The sequence below is a fragment of the Chiloscyllium punctatum genome, chromosome 34 (genome assembly GCF_047496795.1).
Source record: "Chiloscyllium punctatum isolate Juve2018m chromosome 34, sChiPun1.3, whole genome shotgun sequence".
NCBI classification, from domain to species: domain Eukaryota; kingdom Metazoa; phylum Chordata; class Chondrichthyes; order Orectolobiformes; family Hemiscylliidae; genus Chiloscyllium; species Chiloscyllium punctatum.
Window position 1 is genome coordinate 2987134 of NC_092772.1, and position 22462 is coordinate 3009595.

Sequence of the window (22462 nt, forward strand, 5' to 3'; positions counted from 1 at the left end):
TGTTTACCTTTAGAGAATCCTCGACTAGCACTGCCAGATCCCTTTGTACTTTGGCTTTATGAATTTTCTCACCGTTTACGAGATAGTCCATGCTTGTATTCTTTTTTCCAAAGTGCAAGACCTCGCATTTGCTCACATTGAATTTCATCAGCCATTTCCTGGACCACTCTCCCAAACTGTCTAGATCATTCTGCAGCCTCCCCACTTCCTTAGTACTACCTGCCTGTCCACCTAACTTCGTATCATTGGCAAACTTCGCTGGAATGCCCCCAGTCCCTTCATCCGAATAATTAATATATAACATGACCATGCAGGTAACCATGCCTGGGATCCATTCAACGACATGTCCAGCAGTAACTTCAGTGCATTTGCTGAATGGGCAGACTGTTCAAGTGCAAGGAGTTATCGAAGCAGCTCAGTCCTCAGTCATACAGTCCCCTCAAGTTCAGACTGTTCAGATCTCTACTATATCTGAATGTGAGGACTCCCAGGAATCTGTGGATAGCATGACTGACTCTCAGAAACACAGAGAAATTCTATCGAGACTGCCTTCATTCAGGAAAATCCTGAATGAACTTTCTTCTGATACCCCGGTATGCCAAGAAATTGATGAGGAAAAATCAGAAGAAGAGTCTGCCTCAACTTTTACTACAATGACGATACAGACACCCATCCATCAGACTATCAGCAGACAATACATTGCTATCACACAGCGGGGGAGCAATTCAGCTGGCCAACAATGGTACAGATGGAGTGCAAGGACTCCAGACACTAACAATGACCAACGCAGCTACAGCCAAGGTTGGAGCAGCCATTGTACAGTATGCACAGAGCCCTGATGGACAGCAAATCTTTGTTGAAAATGTGTTGCTGGAAAAGCGCAACAGGTCAGGTAGCATCCATAAAACAGGAGAATCGACGTTTCGGGCATAAGCCCTTCTTCAGGAATCAGGCAGCATCCAAGGAACAGGAGAATCCGTTTTGGGCATAAGCCCTTCTGTGCCAGGCAGCCAAGTGCTTGTACGAGGTGCTGCTGAAGATGTCCAAACCTATCAGATCTGTACAACTCCTAACTCCACTGCTGGCCAGGGAATGGTTATGGCATCTTCACCAGTCCTGCAAAGCCAGTCCCAGAATGCTGAAGAAACCACTCATAAATGTGAAATCTGCCTCATGAAAAACAGGGAAGCAGCTCGAGAGTGCCGTCGCAAGAAGAAAGAGGATGTGAAATGCTTGGAGAATCGGGTTGCTATTCTGGAAAATCAAATTGAAAGAGAAGGTGTACAAAGTGGCCAAAAACAGCGTGAAACTAGAACTGGGAAAACGTTAAAGGTCAACTGAAAGCCACAAAAAAACTACAAAGAAAAGTAATATAGAACATGAGAAAAATAAACTAGCACAGACTATAAAGACAGAGAGCAAAAGTTTATATAAATATATATGATGAGAAAAGGATGGCTAAAGTAAATGTTGGTCCTTTGGAAAATGAGAAGAAGCATTTAGTTATGGGATATCATAGTGGAGGATACTAATATCTTTCCAGTAACTAGCAAAGAGACAAAGGTAGGTGAGGATTTGGAAACTATCATTATTACGGAACAGCTAGTTTTAGACTTTTTGGAGGTAATTGAGCTAATGATAGAAAAGTCTTCTGACCCTGATGGAATGCCTCCCAGGGTTCTAAAAGAGATGCCAGGAAAAATAGCAAATGCACTGGCAGTAATTTTCTAAAATTCACTGGACTCTGTGGCAGTCCCAGCAGATTGGAAAACAGCAAAAGTGACACCACTGTTTTAAAAAGGAGGTGGACAAAAAGTGGGGAATTATATACCAGTTAGTTTATTCTCTGTAGTGGGAAAGATGCTTGGGTCTATTATCAAGGAAGAAATAACAGGGAATCTCAATAGAAATTGTCCCTTGTACAGATGCAGTATGGGTTCATGAAGGGCAGGTCATGCTTGACGAATCTTTTGGAATTCTATGAAGACATTTCAAGCAAGGTGGACAACGGGGACCCAGTGGATGTGGTGTACCTGGATTTCCAAAAGACCATCAACAAGGTGCTGTGCAAGAGGCTGTTGCACAATATAAGGGTGCATGGCGTTAGCGGTAGAGTATTAGCATGGATAGAAGATTGGTAAACTAATAGGAAGCAAACTGTTGGGGACAAATGAGTATTATTCTTGCTGACAATCATTGACAAGTCGTGTGCCTCAGGGATCAGTGTTGGGACTGCAATTATTTACAACTGATACAGATGATTTGGAGTTGGAACTACATGTAGGGTGTCAATGTTTGCATGTGACACTAAGATGATTAGCAGGACAAAGTGAGCGGTGGACTGTGAAACTTTGCAGAGCAACATAGATACATTGAGTGAGTGGGTAATGGTCTGTCAAATTAAATAGAATGTTTGTAAGTATAACGTTTATACTCTTTGGTTGTAGTAACATTTAAAAATAAAATAACTTGAATGTTAAAAAGTTGCATCATTTGCTCTGCAGAGTGAGCTGAGCATCCTTCTGCATGAAGGTTGGTCACCAGGTACAACAATCAGTTCAGAAAGCAAATGGAATTTTGTCCTTCGTTGCTGAAAGGAATGTGTTTAAAGGCAGAGGTTATGTTCCAGCTGTATTTGGGTGCTGGTGAGGCCACCCCTGGAGTACTGCATGTAGTTGTTGTCTTCTGACTTGAGAAAGGATGTACTGGCACGAGAGGGGGTGCAGAGGAGGTTAACTAGGTTGATCCCGGAGTTGTGGGGTTTGGCTTAAGAGAGACTGAGTAGATTGGGATTATATTCATTGGAATTCAGAAGAATGGAAAGATATAAAATAATGAATGGAATGGATAAAATAGAAATAGAGAGATGTTTCCACTGGCAGGTGAAGCACGGACAAGAGAGCATCACCGCAAGATTAGAGGCAGCAAATTTAAGACTGAATTGAGCAGGAACTTCTTGACCTCGATGGAATTCATTGCCCCGGGAAGTAGTTGATGCTAGTTCAGTAAATGTTTTTAAAGCTGGGTTAGATTTTTAAAAACGTAATTAATTAATGGACACGGTGAGAACGTTGGGAAATGGTTCTGTGTCCATGAAATGATCAGCCATGATCTTATTGAATGGCAGAGCAGGCTCGAAGGGCAGGGCGGCCTTCTACTGTTCCTAGTTCTTCTGTTATACATCCCTCCCACATTCGTGACTTGGAGGTGTTAGTGTTGGATTGGGATGGACAAAAGTAAAATTCACAGAACAGATGATTATTGGTCAACAGGATTATTTGGAAGCACTGGGTTTGCTGCTTCTTCATCAGGTGGTTTTGAGATGCTGTTGTGTCATTTTTAACTCTTGTAACTCATGAACAGCAACAAAAGCCACGACGCAATCCGTATGCTCCAGCCAACAATGGGTCCCGGGTGATTGATGTCAGAGGCGGACCAATGGAAAGGCAAGGACAGAGCTGGAGGACCTGGCGGGGCAGTTGGTCCTCCGATCAATCAGGATGAATGAGGGGCGGGAGTAGACTATACCACGTGATCATCCTCGCGGTCGGTTCGGGATGTGTGGACAGAGAGCTGTTGGTAAAGATAGAAATAAACAGCAGAAAGCGGGTGGGAAATGGTGTTGGTATGGGACGAGAGGGTTTACAGACATTTGGTGCACATCGGAAACTACAAATTTGAAACTTACAGTCCCGTTTTTGTAGTACACGGGAAAATGCCTCATCTCGCGATTGACACGAGTAAGCGCCACCATCTTTATTCGGGGCAACAATTCACTGGGCACGTGCAGCCGCCAGCTTTGTAGGGGGCAAAGTTCTGCGGGACGCATGTGCAGCCTTCTCTGGTAGACAGTCATAGGGCAGGATTTACATAGAGCATATTCACACCCAGAGAAATGGATTTTTTTTCTGGATTTGTTTTGTCATTCATTTAAATGATTTGAATGTGAATAGAGGTGGTACAGTTAGTAAGTTTGCAGGTGACACCAAAATTATTGGTATTGTGGACAGTGATAAAGGTTGTCTCAGGGTACAATGGGATATTGATCGGATGGATCAATGGGCTGGGGAGTGGCAGATAGGGTTTAATTTAGATAAATGTGAGGTGTTGCATTTTAGAAAAGCAAATCAGAGCAGGACTCACACACTAAGTTGTAAGATCTTGGAGAATCTTGCTGAAAAAAGAGACTTTGGAATGCAGGTTCATAGTTCCTTGAAAGTAGAGTCGCAGGTAGATAGGACAGTGAAGAAGGCATTTGGTATGTTTCCCTTTTTTGGTCAGAGCATTGAGTAGAGGAGATGGACAGGACATTGGTTAGGTCACTTTTGGAATATTTTGTGCATTTCGGGTCTCCCTCCTTTCAGAAGGAGGCACCGAAACTTGAAAGTTTTGAGAATTGATTTTCAAGGATGTTACCAGGGTTGGAGGATTTGAGCTGCAGGGAGAGGCATAATAGGCTGGGGTCATTTTCCCTGGAGTGTCATAGGCTGATGTGTGATGTTATAGAGGTTTATAAAGTCGTGAGGGACATGGATAGCATAAATAGACAAGGGTTGGTGGAGCCCAGAACTAGAGGATATAGTTTTAGGGTGAGGTGAGGGGGGAATTCAAAAGGAGCCTAAAGGACAAGTAAAATTGTCACATTTCAAAGGCATTTGAATAGGAAAGGTTTACATAATGTTGGCCAAGTGCTGGCAAATGAGAATATATTCGGTTAGAATATCTGTTGGCATGGATGGGTTGGATTGAAGAGTCTGTTTCTGTGCTAGACACCTCTGACTGTGGGATCATAAAAGTGAACATTGCTCTGATTAATCTCCGGGCTCCTTGATGTCCATTTGTTTGTTATCTAGCTTCCTCAGTCTCTCGTGTGTATTTTTGCTCGGTGTAATATTTTACTATTACGATCACAGACTCTTTGTAAATGAATTGTCCACTGCTGCCTGGCTCCTGACCATATGCTCCATTATCAGGTTATTTTTTTCCACAATATCTTTGACAGTCAAGAGTTCTTATTTCCAATAAATGAGTGGATTTTCCTTCCATTTCTGACAGTCAAATTCTGCACCATTTTCATTCCCTGTAAATCATATTGCACTCTCTGAAACATGATGTGTATTTCTCCTTCCACAGATACCAGTGATCAAGGCCAAAGCTCTGTTTCCTGTTGAGAAGGTGATGTTTGACTTCCTTGTACTGCTGCAGTTGGTCTGGTGAAGGTGCTCCCACAACGTGGTTGGGTAGGAGACATTACAGTTTATTCACTCAGAGATAGTGCAGAGTTAAAGATATCTGTACAAATCAACACGTTTTAATTTCACAAAAATATTGAATTTTTGACATAAGGCCACAGATGGAGAATATTATGTCCGGTGACCAAAACTTTTGCGAAATAAACATTTTTTCAGGAACGACTTAAAGGAAGAAAGCAGATCTTAGAGGGTTAGGGTGGGAATTCGAGACCATGTTGCCTTGGAATCTATAGAAACAGTCACACAGCTGAACTCAAAAATAAACACGTCATTGGGAGTCTGAACTAAAATGAGTTATTGAGATATGAAAGGGTGTGTGGTGCAGGAAGATAGGAATGATTACAGCCAGGAATTAAACCAAGGGTGTGAAAGTAGATTGTTGTTGCTTATAAATGGGAGCATTTTGATGGATCAGCAAGTTCTGGTACAAGTGAGCACTTGGGCGGTAGTGTTTTCAATATTCTGGAGATTATAGGGAGGGTGATTGTGGGATGCTGGCCAGGAGTGGGTTTAGGTAATGAAATCTAGAGTTAACAAAATGAATGAATCAGTGTTTCAGTAAATGAGCTGAGACTGTGGTGAGGTCAGGTGATATCACTGAAGTCGAAACAGTGGTCTTGGAGTGGGACTGGGTTATCACCCTCGCCTCACCTCTGGAATTCAGCTGTTTGTCAGTTTGTGAAACAAGTCTGTGACAAGACCAGGATCTGAGTGGCCCTGGCAGAACCCAAACTGGGTGTCACAGAAGGTTATTGCTGAGCAGCTGCGTGACAGCACTGTTGATGACACCTTCCATCACTTCACTGCTAAGCGAGTGTCGACTGATGGAGGGAAATTGGCTGGGTTGGCTCTGTCCTGCGTTTTTGTGTTGAACATCCCTGGGAAATGTTCCACAATGTCAGTAGGTGCCAGTGCTGGACTTGTCTTGGTGGGCAGCAATTTCTGGAGCACAGCCATCAGTATTATTGCCACAATGCTGGCAGGGCCTTTATACTGCTTCTCCATTTCTTGATCTGATTTGAAATAAGTTTTCAACCAAGTTGATTCACGTCTGTGATGTCAGCGACCAATGAAGGCTCATCCACTTGGCATTGCTGGCTGAAGATTGCTGCAAATGCAGTTGTCTTGTCTGTTGCATGGATGTGTGAGACTCCTCCATCAGTAAGGGTGGGGATATTTGTGATGCTTCCTGCAGGGAGTTGTTTAATTGTCCATCACCATTCCTGACTAGGTGTGGCAGAACTGCAGAGCTCAGATCTGAACAATTGGTTGTTGGATCACATAGTTCTATTTGGTATTGCTTGCACTGTTTGGCATGCAGGTTGGGTAGCTTCACCAGGTTTGCACCACATTTTTAGGTATGCCTGGTATTGCTCCTGGCATGCCCTGTGGAACTCTCCATTGAACTAGGGTTGATCCCCTGACTTCATGTTAATGGTTGAATGGGGATATACTAGGCCATGAGATTTCAGATTGGGCTGGAGTACAGTTCTGTTGCTGTTGTTGGCCCACAGTGAGGCCGAAGTTGCAGGGTTAAGAGGCTGATTGTGTTGTTGTATTTTCCAGTGCATTGGTAGATGTAATGTGGTCCATTCAGTTTCATTCCTTTGTTAGACTGTGCAGTGATTAATACAGTGAGTGGTTTGGTGGGCCACTGTCAGGAATGCAACTCTTAAAAAACGGTTTTGTGATTTACACATGAAAGAAGTGAAACGATCATGGTATTCGAACAGATGAAAGACTCAACAGACAATCAAGGTATTTTTCAATGGAGAATTTCAGTTACATCACACTATAAATTTTTGCTATAAATTCTGTGCCTTAGAATTGTGCTCTCCACAATCACCTGATGAAGGAGCGGTGCTCCGAAAGCTAGTGTGCTTCCAATTAAACCTGTTGGACTATAACCTGGTGTTGTGTGATTATTAACTGAGAATATGACAGTACTACTAACAGGACTGCATGTAAACAGGCTCAGTCCAGTTAATCAATACATTCAGAAGGATTTCCTCCAAGTTTGATGACGCAATATTAGTCAAAACCGTCAACTTCAACCTGCAATGATGCTCGTAATACAAACTTCAGGCTGACACAAAGCTCCACACCCCACTGCAATGTGGTAACTAGGCCCGGCGCAGGAACTGGAACTGTGACTCAAAACTGTGATCTCAAAGGAAGTGAGCAAACATAATTCTGACAGAGTAGCAAGTTTGAGACAAGGCAGGTGGTATGCCTTCTTGCATTTAGCTTAACTGCATTCCTTATTTACAGTCGTGTTTTGCAAAGTATAAAGAACTGTTTTTTTCCATAGTTGGGGAGTTTTATTCTCATTGATCACAATTGCTGCCTCCCACTCCCCAAGTCAAATCATAGGATCTATAACAAAACAATACACTGCAGATGCTGGAGATCTGAACCCCAGAAACCAAGTGCTGGAGAAACGCAGCAGTTCTGAGGGCATCGGTGAAGAGAAAAACATGTTACATTTCAAGTTCACTGACTCTTTGTCTGAACGGACAAAAGGTCATGAGACTTTGAACTTACAATGTTTTTTTTCCCCTCAGAGCTGCTGCTGGACCTGCAGTTCTCCAACATTGTGCTTTCTATAGTGAACTTTATTTACAAAACAGATCGGAAAATACTAATCTGCAAAAGTGAAAGGTTCATTGTAAACATGAGGGTAGTGTCCACACTTGCGTTACACAAGCACGCCTCAGTTTAAAAAACAAGATTTAACTCTGTGACATTCCACCTAAAAATTAGCCAAGTTACACCAGTAATAAAGCTCCTCCACCCAATGAGGCACTTCAGTACAACATCCTGCAGTATTGCACACAGCCACCTTTACCAAAGAATGATCACATGTCACAAAATTGAAGGCAGAGAACATGTCTCTTTAAAGGAGCTGAAGTCAAACTCTCAGTTTTTGGAAGACCTTTTATTAAAACTGAACATTTAAATCTCAGAGCATAATCTTTGCTTTTTAAAATAAAGTGTGTGGGAAACATCCCACATCTTGTTAAAGGTTCTGTTCAGTCTGATACATAGAGCCAAAGGTCAAGCAAACATCACACTTTCCATTCACTTCTACAAAGGGCTGACATCACATTTCTTCAGGATTTAAAGTATTTTGTAAATTGTTTGTAAAATCATTTGTCACGTTAAAGAACTGGACAATAAATGTCATTGTATACAATAAGAGTGAAGCCTGTGACAGCATATTTAGCTTTGGAGGGCAGTGTATGTGCTTTCTAAATTCTGGGAGCACTTTGGGAGACTGCTCCCAGATGGTGATAGTGAGCATATCTCGAATGCACTGTTTAGATTTGGGAATCCATGGGAATCAATCTGTGGTTTCACTAATACTTGGCTTGCGTTGTTGGCGTACAGTAAGCAATCCATAAAGTTACTTATGTATTGTTGTTGACTACCTGAATGGTATTCAAATCTGCCAGGTTGCCTTCAACAGTGTGAATGCATCTATTGTAAATATTTGGAATATTCCAGAACTGCTCAGTGCTTGGCAAATTCAGGAGGGACAAAAAATAACATTTGAGTAATTTGAAATTAAGAATCTAAGAGGATGTAACCACTGAAGTATTCAATTCAAATAGTTAAATGGAGTGCTCACATTTAAAATACCTCTTCTCCATAGGAATGGATGGACTGACAGAATTGGGACCAAATTCCTAGCTGGGACGTGTGAAATGTGTTTTGATAAAGTCACCTGCATTTACCAACAATAAATTGGAAAGCTCGGAAATTTAAAAAAAACTATACGAGCTTCATTGTTGTTTCAGTCTGGTCCCAAGCTCTGTGAAAAAATAACAATGTTCAGGTTTATTGCTCACACTCTGAAACACATGTTTCTTCTACAGATCCTGCAAGTTTCCCCAATGAGCACAGTCCATCCAAATGATGTTGCTAACTTTGGCCAACTCGTTTCTTTCCTAGCCTCTATAGCCTGAAGAGCGACCAGAAGCAATTACTCCACATATGTGAGAACAGTACCAACGAGGATTCTTTCCTTCAGAATTGACTTCCATATATTCAGTGCCCAGAACAGATAAAAAGCTTGTTACCTTTTATAGAGCAATGATTCAGTGGGAGTAAAACCTGTTCTTGCTTAACAATCATGCTGTCTAAATTTTAAACATGAACACTTCTTAATAGTTCACTAGATCCTAATGAAATATTTGGTGCGAAACAAATCACATGATACATAGTTATTCAGATAACAAAACAAGTTTGTTCATTGAAGAACCCAGAGGAAAAGGTCATGAAACAATGTGATATACCTCAATCATCATTTCAAGTGCATTCTCTGCATAAATTCTCCTTTTCTTCCTCGAAGTATTCAACTTCTTGAATAATTGAGAGAATGAAGTCGCAGTTGTACAACACGAAATCAAACCCTTCAGTCCAACCTGCCCATGCTGACCAGATATCCAAAATTAATCTAGTCCCATTTGCCAGCATTTGTTCCATATCCATCTTAAACCCTTTCTATTGATTATCAGTTTGTTTTACTTTATCAGCACTTGAAATACTGACATTTTCTTTTCTCCCAACATTGGTTAAAGAAATTATAAGTTCGTTCATCCAAGTTAATTTTGTAATCTTTCACAAAGAAACAAGTGAGGACAACATACAGCTGAGTGCAAAACAAAATACTGCAGCTGCGCGATATCTGGGAACACTCTAAAGGTGAGGCACTGATACTGCACAAGTTTGTCAGCATGGTTTCAATTACTGACAATTTTTAGTAATGTCTTAGCCTTCACAGAGTTAAGGTAAATGTGAGATATCTGAATTTCATGAATTCGTTCCTATCGCACTTTGATCAACAAAAATTATTCTTGGTTTAATCTACTCAAAGGAGAAAGTGACGAACAAAGAAGCTGGACATCAGAGTCAAAAAGTGTCATGCTAGAAAAGCACAGCAAGTCAAGCAGCATCCGAGAAGCAGGAGCATAAGCCCTTCATCAGGCATCACAGGCTTCAGAAAAATAACTGGCATAGACTTATGCCAATACATATGTAGACGGGTCAGACCATGTTCCTATCAGATTAGAGACTAATTTCAGATTTGGTACCATTCAGTGCAACATTTCAACATGATATTTACATATGTACCTAAAAGAGAAGTTGTCGAAAATTACAAGCTCTAGAATGATTTTACGATTAAACTTGGAAATAAAGCTGGTGAACAAGAATGGCAAAGTGAAGTCCCATCAGTATCGCCTTGGGCAGTGTCAAGTAAGAATTTGACAACAGAGTTGCCACTTTAGTGTAACCTGCAGTCTGGCCAAATTGCAGCAAAAATGTGTTCAATTTTATCTGCAAACTATTGAATGCAAAATCCTCCTTGTACAGTAATGAGGCAGAATTTTGGGATGTCATTTTTAAAATATATTATTTTCAAAGTTACTCACAATTAAGAGTGATCATTTGGTGCTGTCTGCATAACACAATATGAAGAGGAATTAACAAAAAAAAACATTATAACCCAAATTCAGAGTCACTAATTCATTGATATTGCATGGGTCCAGCATTTATAAGTAATCAATTTTTAAAAATAAATACAGATACATTTACTAACTATATTGGAGTACAGTCAAGTTTCTTACTGAACTGTGACAGGATTGGACAGAGTCCACATGGATTTAAGAGAGGGGAATCATGCTTAGCAAATCTACTGAAAGAATCTACAGAGTTGAATATTAAATTAAGAAATTGCAGGACAATTAGAAAAGCTTATCAATAAACATGGTAGACTGGGTTTTGTGAAAGAGAAACTATATTTGACAAACTTATGACAATTCATTGAGGAGATAACAAGCAGGGCTGATAAAGGGCAATCCAATGATGTTCTGTATTTGGATTTTTAAAATGCAAATGATAAGGTGTTACATAAAAGTTAATTGCACAATTTCGCAGCTCATGGTATCAGGGTAATGTATTAGAATGGAATGAGGATTGGTTAACCACACTGGTTGTTGCTGAGTCCTCACTTGCAGTGCTGTATACAATGTTAGCTCCCATATTTAATAAAGGATAAACCAACATCGGAGACTATTCAAAAAAGATTCACTTAGCTACTTCGACGACGAAAGGGTTGACCTGCCAAGAATAAATAAGCAGGTGTGATCTTATGGAAACAAGATTCTGAAGAGTTTGACAGGGTGGATGTTGACTAGATCTTCTAGCACCAGTAAAGTCTCAAACCAGGGGACTTTACAGAAGGGATCATTGATTTTAGAAAAAGTAAGTGTTTTTTTCTCTCATTGAATGGCTAGAATTTTCTCGCCCGAACTTTTGTGAAAGGTAAATGCGGGAGGGGAATGGTTGGCTTACTCTTCGGAGGGTTGTTCTGGCTTGTTGAGCTGAAGGGCCTGTTTCCACACAGTAGGGAATCTATGATTCTATCTCAAATTATTTTAAAAGAGGGCAGATAGATTTTTGAAATATTGAGAAGTTGAGGGCTATGCGGATCAAGCATAAAAGAGGTGTTGATGCCTGGGTTGGCCTAGCCATGATCTGATAGAATGGGGCAACAAGCTGAAAGAGGTAAATTGCCTACGCCTGCTCCGATTCCTTGAGGCTCCGTTTCATGTTTTTCTTGTCTCCACAGAAGTGTGCGATACAATGTGCTAAAGATCTCAGATGTTGTGAAAATGGGGTGTTTATGTACTGATTCAGATGGTATTGACTCATCAATCACAGCTATACAGTCATGAGTAGGAAGGCAATTCCCTCCATGAATAAAGGAAATCTACTGCAGCGCTCACACAAAGGGAATTCTTACCCTCAGTAAACCCCCCTATCACTTTACCCAACACATCAGCAAAAGTAGGACACACTGCGCATGCTCTATCCAACAAAGGGCCCTCGGGGATTGATATCTACACTGGACCAATGAAAGGACGGCGGGCGGGACTGGAGGACCAAGGGGCGGTTGGTCCTCCAACCAATCAAAGGGAATGAAGGGCGGAGCTAAACTAAACCATGTGATCACCCTCGCGCGCGGAGCAGATTCGCCATAATGAATGCTCGGGAAGTTATGGAGAGAAAGGTTACGGTAAGGAAAGAAATAAACAGGGAAACGGGAGAAAAACTGTGTTGCTAATAGCGGAGACGTTATGCAAATTGTGCACGTCGGAAAACACAAACTTGAACGCCCCAGTACCGTGTTTGCAGTAAATAGAGAGTTGCCTCAGCGGCTGCAGGCCTGAGTGTGCGCCGCCATCTTTATTCGGGACAAAGATTCACTGGACACGTGCGGAGCCGCCATCTTTGTAGGGGGCAAGGTGCAGTCAGGCGCATGTGCAGCCTTTCTCGAGTATAGCGTCATTGGGATCATAGCAGCCAATACTGCTCTGATTCACCTCTGGCCTCCCTCATGACCACTTTGTCAATATATAGCTTCCTCAGTCTCGAACCGTAGGTGTATTTTCGGTCTGTTTACTACTGTATTATTACTTTTACAGACCCTTTGTTAATGAGTTTTTCACTGCGGCACAGCCCCTGACCATGTACTGCTCTATTATCAGATTACTTTTTTCTTGAATATTTTTGACAGTCAAGAATTCTTTTTTTCCAATAAGCGAGTGTATTTTCTTTCCATTTCTGACGATCAAATTCTGCACCATTTTCATTCCCTGTATTCTATTTTGTACTCCCTGAAACATCAACTGTGTTTCTCCTTCCACAGAAACCAGTGATTAATGCTAAAGCCCTGTTGTCTGTGGAGAGGGTGATGTTTGACTTTCTTGTACAGCTGCAGTTTGTGTGGTGAAGGTGATCCCACAATGTGGTTGGGTAAGAGACATTACAGAGTGTTCATTACAGCAACATTGATTATTTGAAGATAATGTCCAAATCAAGAACGGTTTGTAGTTTTATTATCATGCTTATAAATTCACAAAAATACTATTGAGAGTTTTAGATATAAGTCCAGAGATGGAGATATTAGGTCAGGTGATCAAAAGCATTGCCAAAAAGCAGGTTTTGTGGGATGTCTTCAAGGTGGAAAGCAGACCTGTGAGGTTTTGTCTGCAAATTCCAGACCATGTTGCTTTAGCAACTGTAGAATCAGCCACACAGTTGAAGTAATGAATTAACAAATCGTTGGGAGTCTCAAAGAAAATGGGTTGTTGAGGTCTCAAACGATGTGTGGTGCAGGGAGCTAGGGATGATCACAGCCAGGAATCAAATCAAGAATGAGAATTTTAAATTGTTGTCGCTTATGAATATGAGCCTTTTGATGGATGAACATGTTTGGGGAGAAGTGAGCACGTGGGCGATAGAGCTTTTATTTTTTTCTTGAGATGACAGGGAGGTTGAATTTGGGAGGCTGGCTCGGAGTATGTTTGGATAATTAAGTCTGGAGATAACACACGATGTATGAGAGTTTCAGTATATGAGCTGAGATGAGGGTAGAATCAGCTAGAATTAGTGATCTTGGAGTGGGACTGGGCTGTCACCCTCACTTCACCCCTGGGATTCAGCTGGTTGTCAGGTTGTGAATCAGGGCGGTAACACAATCAGGAGCTGAGTGGCCCTGGTGGAGCCTAAAATGAGTGTCGCTCAGCTGCCTGTTGCTGAGCAGCTGCTGCTTGATAGCCCTGTTGATGACATCTTCCATCACGTTACTGCTGATCGAGTGTGGACTGACAGAGGGAAATTTCCTGGGTTGGATTGCTCTGTGTTTTTGTGTTGAAGATCCCTGGGCAATGTTCCACATTGTCGGTCGATGCCAGTGCTAGAGCGGTACGTGGCTTGGTGGGTGGTTAGTTCTGGAGCACAAGCTATCAGTATTATTGCCAGAATGTTAGCAGGGCCCATAGCCTTTACACTACTTAACCATTTCTGGGTATTATTCGAACTAAATTGAACTGGCTTAAAGTTCACACCTGTGACGTTAGGAACCACTGGAGAAGGCTGAAATGGATCATCTCACTTTGCATCTGGCTGAAAATTTCTGCAAATGCTGTCATCTTATCTTTTGCATGGATGTGTGAGACCCCTCCATTAGTAAGGATGGGGATATCTGTAGTGCTTCCTGCAACGAGTTGTTTAATTGTCCATGACCATTCACAACTGGATGTGGCAGAACTGCAGAGCTCTGATCTGATCCATTGATTGTTGGGATTACTTAGCTCTGTTGCTTGCTGCTGATGCTGTTTGATATGCATTTACTAAGGGGAGGTCATGCCTGACAAACCTGTTGGTATTCTTTGAAGAGGTGACAAGCAGGTTAGACCAGGGAAACCCAGTCGATGTGATGTATCTAGACTTCCAAATGGCCTTTGATAAGGTGCCACATGGGAGGCTGCTGAGCAAGGTGAGGGCCCATGGTGTTCGAGGTGGGCTACTGGGATGGATTGAGGATTGGCTGTCTGACAGAAGGCAGAGAGTTGGGATAAAAGGTTCTTTTTCAGAATGGCAGCTGGTGACAAGCGGTGTCCCGCAGGGTTCAGTGTTGGGGCCACAGCTGTTCACATTATATATTAATAATCTGGATGAAGGGACTGGGGGCATTCTAGCGCAGTTTGCCGATGATACGAAGATAGGTGGACAGGCAGGTAGTACTGAGGAAGTGGGGAGGCTGCAGAAGGATCTAGACAGTTTGGGAGAGTGGTCCAGGAAATGGCTGATGGAATTCAACGTGAACAAATGCGAGGTCTTGCACTTTGGCAAAAAGAATAAAAGCACAGACTACTTTCTAAACGGTGAGAAAATCAGAAAGCCAAAGTGCAAAGGGATCTGGGAGTGCTAGTCGAGGATTCTCTAAAGGTCAACATGCAGGTTGAGTCTGTGATTAAGAAAACGAATGCAATGTTGTCACTTATCTCAAGAGGGTTGGAATATAAAAACACCATTGTGCTACTGAGACTTTATAAAGCTCTGGTTAGGCCCCATTTGGAGTACTGTGTCCAGTTTTGGTCCCCACACCTCAGGAAGGACATACTGGCACTGGAACGTGTCCAGCGGAGATTCACAAGGATGAACCCTGGAATGGTAGGTCTAACATATGAGGAATGGCTGAGGATCTTGGGATTGTATTCATTGGAGTTTAGAAGATTAAGGGGAGACTTAATAGAGACGTACAAGATAATACATGGCTTGAAAAGGGTGGATGCTAGGAAATTGTTTCCGTTAGGTGAGGAGACTAGGACCCGTGGACACAGCCTTAGAATTAGAGGGGGTAAATTCAGAACAGAAATGCGGAGACATTTCTTCAGCCAGAGAGTGGTGGGCCTGTAGAATTCATTGCCACGGAGTGCAGTGGAGGCCAGGACGCTAAATGTCTTCAAGGCAGAGATTGATAGATTCTTGTTGTCTCGGGGAATTAAGGGCTACGGGGAGAATGCAGGTTAGTGGAGTTGAAGTGCCCAGCAGCCATGAATGAATGGCGGAGTGGACTCGATGGGCCGAATGGCCTTACTTCCACTCCTATGTCTATTGGTTTTATGATATGCAGGTAGTCCTGCTTGGTAGCTTCACCAGTTTGGCACTTCATTTTTAGGTATGCCTGGTGCTGCTCATGGCATGCCGTCCTTTCCTGTCCATTGTGATGGGTGAGTGCGGGATGTACAAACCCATGAGATTACAGATTGTGCTGGAGTACAGTTCTGCTGCTGTAATGTTATCCCACAGTACCTCAGAGAGATCCAGTTTGAGTTCCTACATCTGTCCCATTTAGCACAGTGATAGTACCACTCAGCACAATGGAGGTTTTTCTCAACTTTCAGGTGAGGCTTTGTCTCCAACAAGACTGTGGGATGGTCGTTCTTACCGATACTGTCATGGACAGATGCATTTGCAGCTGGCAGATTCTTAATGATAAGATCTAGTATGTTTTTCCCTCTTGCTGGTTCCGTTACCACCTGCTGCAAATCCAGTTGAGCAGCTATGTCCTTGAGGACCCGACCAGCTCAGTCAGTCATCCTGCTGCTGAGCTACTCTTGGTAGAAGACATTGAAATCCTGTACTCAGAGTAGGCTTGTCACCATTTTATTGCCTCAGTGCTTCCTCCAAGTGTTGTTCAACATGGCGGAGCACTGATTCATCAGCCGTGGGAGCACGGTACGTGGTACTCAGCAGGAGCCATGAGACTTCCTGGTGTCCAAAGTCAATGCTGAGTACTCCCAAGGCAAATGGTTCCTGTGTGTACACCACTGTGCCATCACCTCTGCCTGGTCTGTCCTGTTGGTGGGACAGGACATATCCAGAGATTTCAGGAGAAAGTGAAGACTGCAGATGCTGGAGATCAGAGTCAAGAGTGTGGTGCTGGAAAAGCACAGCAGGTCAGGCTGATGAAGGGCTTAGGCTCGAAACGTCGATTTTCCTTCTCCTCAGATGCTGCCTGACTTGTTGTGCTTTTCCATCATCACACTCTTGATATCTAAGGATGGTTATTGTGGTGTCTGGCCATTATCTGTAAGGGGTTACTCTGTGAGTATGACTATGCCAGGCTGTTCCTTGACTAGTCTGTGAGACAACTTGCCAAGTTTTGGCACAAAAAAAAACAGATGTTAGTGAGCAGGATGTTGCAGAGTCGAGAGGGCTGATTCTGTGGTTGTATTTCCTAATGCCTTGTTAAATGCCAAGTGGTCCATCCAGTTTCATTCCTTTGTTGAGACTTTGCAGTGATTAATACAGTGAGTAGCTTGTTGGGCGACTGTCAGGTTGGCAGGAATTTTTTCGCCATTGACAATAGTTCCATGGAGATCAGGAGATTCCTAATTCCAGTTATTTTTTTCTTGAATTCAGATTCCACCATCTGCCGAGCTGGGATTCGAACAAGGACTTCATTTGTACATTTTAATATTCTGGATAAAAGTTAAATACATTAGGTTTGTTCACTCATTTTAAATATCACTAACCCTGGTTTTGTTTCTTTGTAAAACTGTCCATCATCCTGTGTCCATCACCCTGTCTCCTTCATCCTTCCGTCCAACAAGAAGAGCAAGGAGCACATTGAGTTTCTCTGTCACTAAGACTGAGACAATCCGATAGTTGCTTCTGCTGCTTCCCTCCCTCCCACTAGCCCACCGAGACAAACTGCCTCACGTGGTGTTCCTGATTTTTGTCCCAAACTTACATCTTTCTCCAGTCTCTTCTCAAGCCTTATCAGAGCTCATCTTGATCTTTTACTCGTCTCGCTAAATGACAGACATTCCAACTCTGTTTCCTCCTCATCACTCCCCCTCCCCAATTCACAGGTATTGTTCCTTGTTATGTCTGTCTGTCTTTTCTGGTTATGTCCTTCTCATCCATTCTGCAAAAAAACTAACATTTGATCTCGCCGTCGTTTGTAAATCCTGCTCCATCTCCTCTCTCCCTTTCCCTTCTGAATTCCTTGTATTTGGTGTCCCTCAAGGATCTATCCTTGATCCCTCCTGTTTATCACCTACGCACTACCAGGAGGTGACATCGTCCAAAAGCACAGTGTGAGATTTCACATGTACACTGACGATGTCCTGTTCTCCCTCCCCACCATCCCTCTCCTTTGCTCCACTGTTACTCAGTTACCAAACTGCTTATCACATTCTCACTACTCGATTAGCTGCAATTTCCTCCAATGAAACAATGTTATGTTAAACCCATTATTTTCAGTTGCTATTACAAATTCCTTTCCCTTACTGCTCAGCCACTCCCTCTCACTGGGTGCAGTCTGAGGCAGAACTGCACTCTTCACAACATTGCTGTCATATCTGTCACCCCAAGGTGACCTTCTGATCAGACATCTACGCAATCACAAACACCAAGAATTCCAATCTCTAAAATATTGGTTGTCTCCACCTCACCCCACCTCCATTGCGACTGAAACCCCATACCCGTGTCAGTGTTACCTTAAACTTGATGAATCTGAAATGAACCCTTGATTTCATGACTGACACAGAATCTGCTAGCTTTCAATATTTTCTGCACAATTACCCCCCCCCCCTCCCGATCCCTTGTGGTGCAGTTTTCTACAGTTTTCACCATGTAAATAGCACTCTGTTCTCCTATTCTCCCCTCCAAAATGACCGAAATCACTTTTTCCCAAATTATACTTCATCTGACAACTTGTTGCCCCCTTCTCCTGTGCATCTCTCCCTCTTCACAATCCTCTTAGAACTTTACAGTTATGCCGTTTCCAGGAGCCGCCCCCCCCCCCTCCCCCATTCTTCTAAACATTTACTGGGAGCACTGGGCAGTGTGAAGCATGCAGAGTTGCTCTGTTCTTTGAGATACTCTATGGGAGGAGTTTGCTGCCCATTGGTCAGCATGGAGGCAACTTGCCCATCGAGCTGCATGAGACTTTCACCCCCCATGTCTTATTGATGAACCACAGCAGCAACACGGAAGGGTAAAAATGAAGCAAATCCTGCTCTACACATCTCACTGACTCTTGTAATATTCAGTCCCATGTGTCAAAGATCTGCCCTGTTCAATCACATGAAATTCCAAGGTGGAAACTCCTAGAAACCCACATAGATTTCCACCTGAACTGACTGCTGACCTCCACAAGGGGTAATGTGTCCAGTCATCCTGGGCCAGGAGGAAGGGATGGTGTGAGTTTCTAACCTGAACTGACAGTGATGGATTTTATAAACTTGTATTACAGGATACTACAGGTGGACATTCAGATGGTAATCTCAGTGATTGTAACACCTAACTCTGATTGAATTAGTCAATTCATCAGGACCTGGATATTTACATTGTGTGTGAGTATTGTATTCCATCTGAATCCCATTTGATGCATAAAAGTTCTCCTTTGAATCTTCCCAAACCTTTAATGTGTGTCCTGTAATCCTTGTATAATGAGCTGATGGGTATAAGGTTTATTATTACAACATGTAACTTTTCTAAACCACTCTTTCACAGCTCCTCTTAATTGCCTTTGCTACAAGGAGAACAATCTCAGTTTCCCCAAACCCCTGATTCCCCAATGTCTCTTTGTTGTCGAAAAGGCACACATCAGGATTGTGTTTGAACATTCTCCACTTGCCTGCATCAGTGCAGCACCCAACACTATTAACGAAAGTGAACATCCTCAAGGACAAAGCATTGTGCCTGAGTAGTGTCCCATCCACCACCTTCGGCATTCCCTCTTCCCATCCCAGAGACACAGTGGCATCACTGTGTAAAAGGTAAAGGCAGCATTGTCCTGCCAGACCATCGGGCTGCTCTCTCATTAGGGAGGAAACTGGAGGACCTGGAAGAAACCCATGCAGACACTGGGAGAATGTGCAAGGCCCACAGAGACAGTTGACCAAAGCTGGAATCGAACCTGGGGCCCTGGCAGCAGTGTTAATCACTGAGCCACTGTGTCACCCTAAAATTGTAATTTGATTCACAACTACCACTTCCTCTGATAGTTCATTCCTCACACAAACCATTATGTGAAGAAAAATTTAAAAAAAATTCCGAACGCCTTTTTAAAGCTGTTCTGCTGTCACCTTAAAATGTATGTACCCAGTCTTGAATCGTGTCCCTTCCTGGTAAGGACGCCTGTTCACATTACTGATACCAACCCTCCACGATTTGAGAAACGTCTAATAAGGTCACTGCTAAGCCTCCTGCGCGCCAGTGAAAGAAGTCGCAGCCACCCCGCCTCTGCTTATCATTCAAACTATCCATTCCCATCAACATCCTGGTAAATATCTTCTGAATCCGATTCAACTACGTAATGTCCTCCCGATATCAGCACGACCAGAACTGGACACAGAATTCCAGAAAAGGCTTACCCAACATCCAAAATAACGTCCCAACTCTTGTACTTAAAGGTCTGAGCAATGAAGGCAAGTGTGCTAAGCACCTTCTTAACCACCCTGTCTGCATGTGACACAGACTTGAAAGACCCGAACCCCTCGGCCTCTTTGTTCCATATCACTACTCGAGGCCCTGTTTTTAATTAGTGTTTGTTTTATCAATATGTAATATTTTGCATTTATTTCAATCCAAAAATCCAAAAAAAAACCCTGAGCATTAAAGACAGTAGGAGTATACTTCAGAGGGAAATCAGGAGGGCAAAAAGGGGACATGAGATAGCTTTGGCAAATAGGGTTATGAATAATCCCAAGGGTGTTTATAAATACATTATGAACAAAAGGGTAACTCGAGAGAGAATAGGGCTCCTCAAAGATCAGTAAGGTAGCCTACGCATGGAGCCGCAGGAAATGGGAGCGATACTAACTGAATGTTTTGCATCAGTGTTTACTGTGGAGTAGGACATGGGCAATATAGAAAGTGGGGAAATAGATGTCGACATCTTACAGAGGAGGACGTGCTGGGTGTCTTGTAACCCATAAACTTGGTTAATCCCCAGCACCTGATCAGGTGATCCTGAGAACTCTGGGAAGCTGGAAATGTGATTGCTGGGCCTCTTGCTGAGAGATTTGTATCCTCGATTATCACAGGTGAGATGCTGAAAGACTAGAGGTTGGTTAACGTGGTGCCGCTATTTAAGAAAGGTGGTAAGGACAACCCAGGGGACGATCCACCGGTGAGCCTGACATTGATGCTGGGCAAGTTGTTGGAGGGAATCCTGAGGAACAAGATGCGCATGTATTCTGAAAAGCAAGGACTGATTAGTGATAGTCAGCATGACTGTGCGTGGGAATCATGTCTCTCAAAATTGATTGAGTTATTTGAAGATGTATCAAAGAGGATTGATGAGGGCAGAGAGGTGGACATGATCAATGCAATTCAGTAAGGCGCTCGACAAGGTTCCCCATGGAAGATTGGTTAGCAAGGTTAGATCTCATGGAATACAGGGAGAACTAGCCGTTTGGATACAGTATTGGCTCAAATGTAGAAGTCAGGGTGGTGGTAGAGGGATGTTTTTCAGATTGGAGGCATGTGACCAGTAGAGTGCCGCAAGGATCGGTTCTGGGTCCACTACTTTTCGTCGTTTACATATATATGATTTAGATATGAACATAGGAGGTATAGTTAGTAAGTTTGCAGATGATACCAAAATTGGAGGTATAGTTGACGGTGAAGAGGGTTACCTCAGATTACAACAGGATGTTGTTCAGATGGGTGAGAAGTGGCAGATGGAGTTTAATTCAGATAAATGTGACGTGCTGCATTTTGGAAAAACAAATCTTAACAGGACTGATACACTTCGTGGCAAATTCCTAGATAGTATTGATGAACAAAGATATCTTGCAGTGCAGGTTCATTTTTCATTGAAAGTAGAGTTGCAGGTCGATCGGATATTGAAGAAAGTGTTTGGAATACATTCGTTTATTGATCAGAGCATTGAGTACAGAAGTTGGAAGGTCATGTATAGCACATTGGTTAGGCCTCTTTTAGAGTATTGTGTGCAATTCTGTTCTCCGCCATTCGGAAGGATGTTGTGAAACTTGAAAGGGTTCAAAAAAGATTTAGAAGGATATTGCCAGGGTTGGAGGGCTTGAGCTGCAGGAAGAGAGCAAAAAGGCTGGGGCTTACTTTCCCTGGAGCATCAGAGACTGAGGGATGACCTCCATAGAGGTTTATAAAATCATTAGTAGCATGGATAGGGTAAACAGACAAGGTCTTTTCCCTGAGTAGGAGAGTCCAGAAATAGAGAGCATAGGTTGAGGGTGAGAGGGGAAAGATATAAAAGGGAACTAAGGAGCAACTTTTTCATGCAGAGAGTGGTGCGTGTATGGAATAAGTTGCCAGAAGAAGTGGTGGAGGCTGACAGTTATAGCATTTTAAAGGCATTTGGATACTTGACATGAATAGGAAAGATTTAGAGGCATATGGCCCAGGTGCTGGCAAGAGGGATAAGATTAGGTTCAGATATCTGGTCGGCATGGACAGATTTGACCAAAGGTTCTGTTTAGTGCTGTTCATCTGTGACTCACAGCTCGGTAGGTTTCAGTCTCTTCAAAGATAAATCTTCGTCTGTTTTATTTTAGTAGAGCTACAACATTCAGTAGGGCGACGGTTTATTTCTTTAAATACACATCTTATACTTTGATTAAGTTTTTAAATACAAAATATTGGTCCTAATTTATTCTCGAGTCGTGTGTTGTAAAGCTGTAAGACTGTGTGCCTTTTTCTGAGTCTGTGGACTGTTCAGGTGCGGAGATGGCCATTTGTACAGTGATGTGCTCTTCCAGTTGGACATAGGAGATTAAGGAAAGTTTCAATGATCCTGATTGTCTGCAGGAAGTGAGGATGCAAATCCTGTAGGATTTCATGGATCAGATGGAGCGATG

The 22462-nt window shown here is 42.7% G+C and overlaps 1 long non-coding RNA gene and 1 pseudogene across 1 annotated transcript in view; both read left to right on the forward strand.

The window, feature by feature from the left end:
* The first annotated feature begins 302 nt into the window (after positions 1–302).
* Positions 303–5143, forward strand: LOC140458696 (cyclic AMP-responsive element-binding protein 1 pseudogene; annotated as a pseudogene).
* Positions 5144–12264: 7121 nt separating this feature from the next.
* Positions 12265–22462, forward strand: part of LOC140458755 (uncharacterized) — a 31038-nt gene continuing 20840 nt past the window's right edge. Inside the window, exons 1-3 of the long non-coding RNA XR_011953637.1 lie at positions 12265–12333; positions 17031–17113; positions 18871–18970. This is a non-coding gene — a long non-coding RNA (uncharacterized lncRNA). The remainder of the gene's footprint in view (positions 12334–17030; positions 17114–18870; positions 18971–22462) is intronic.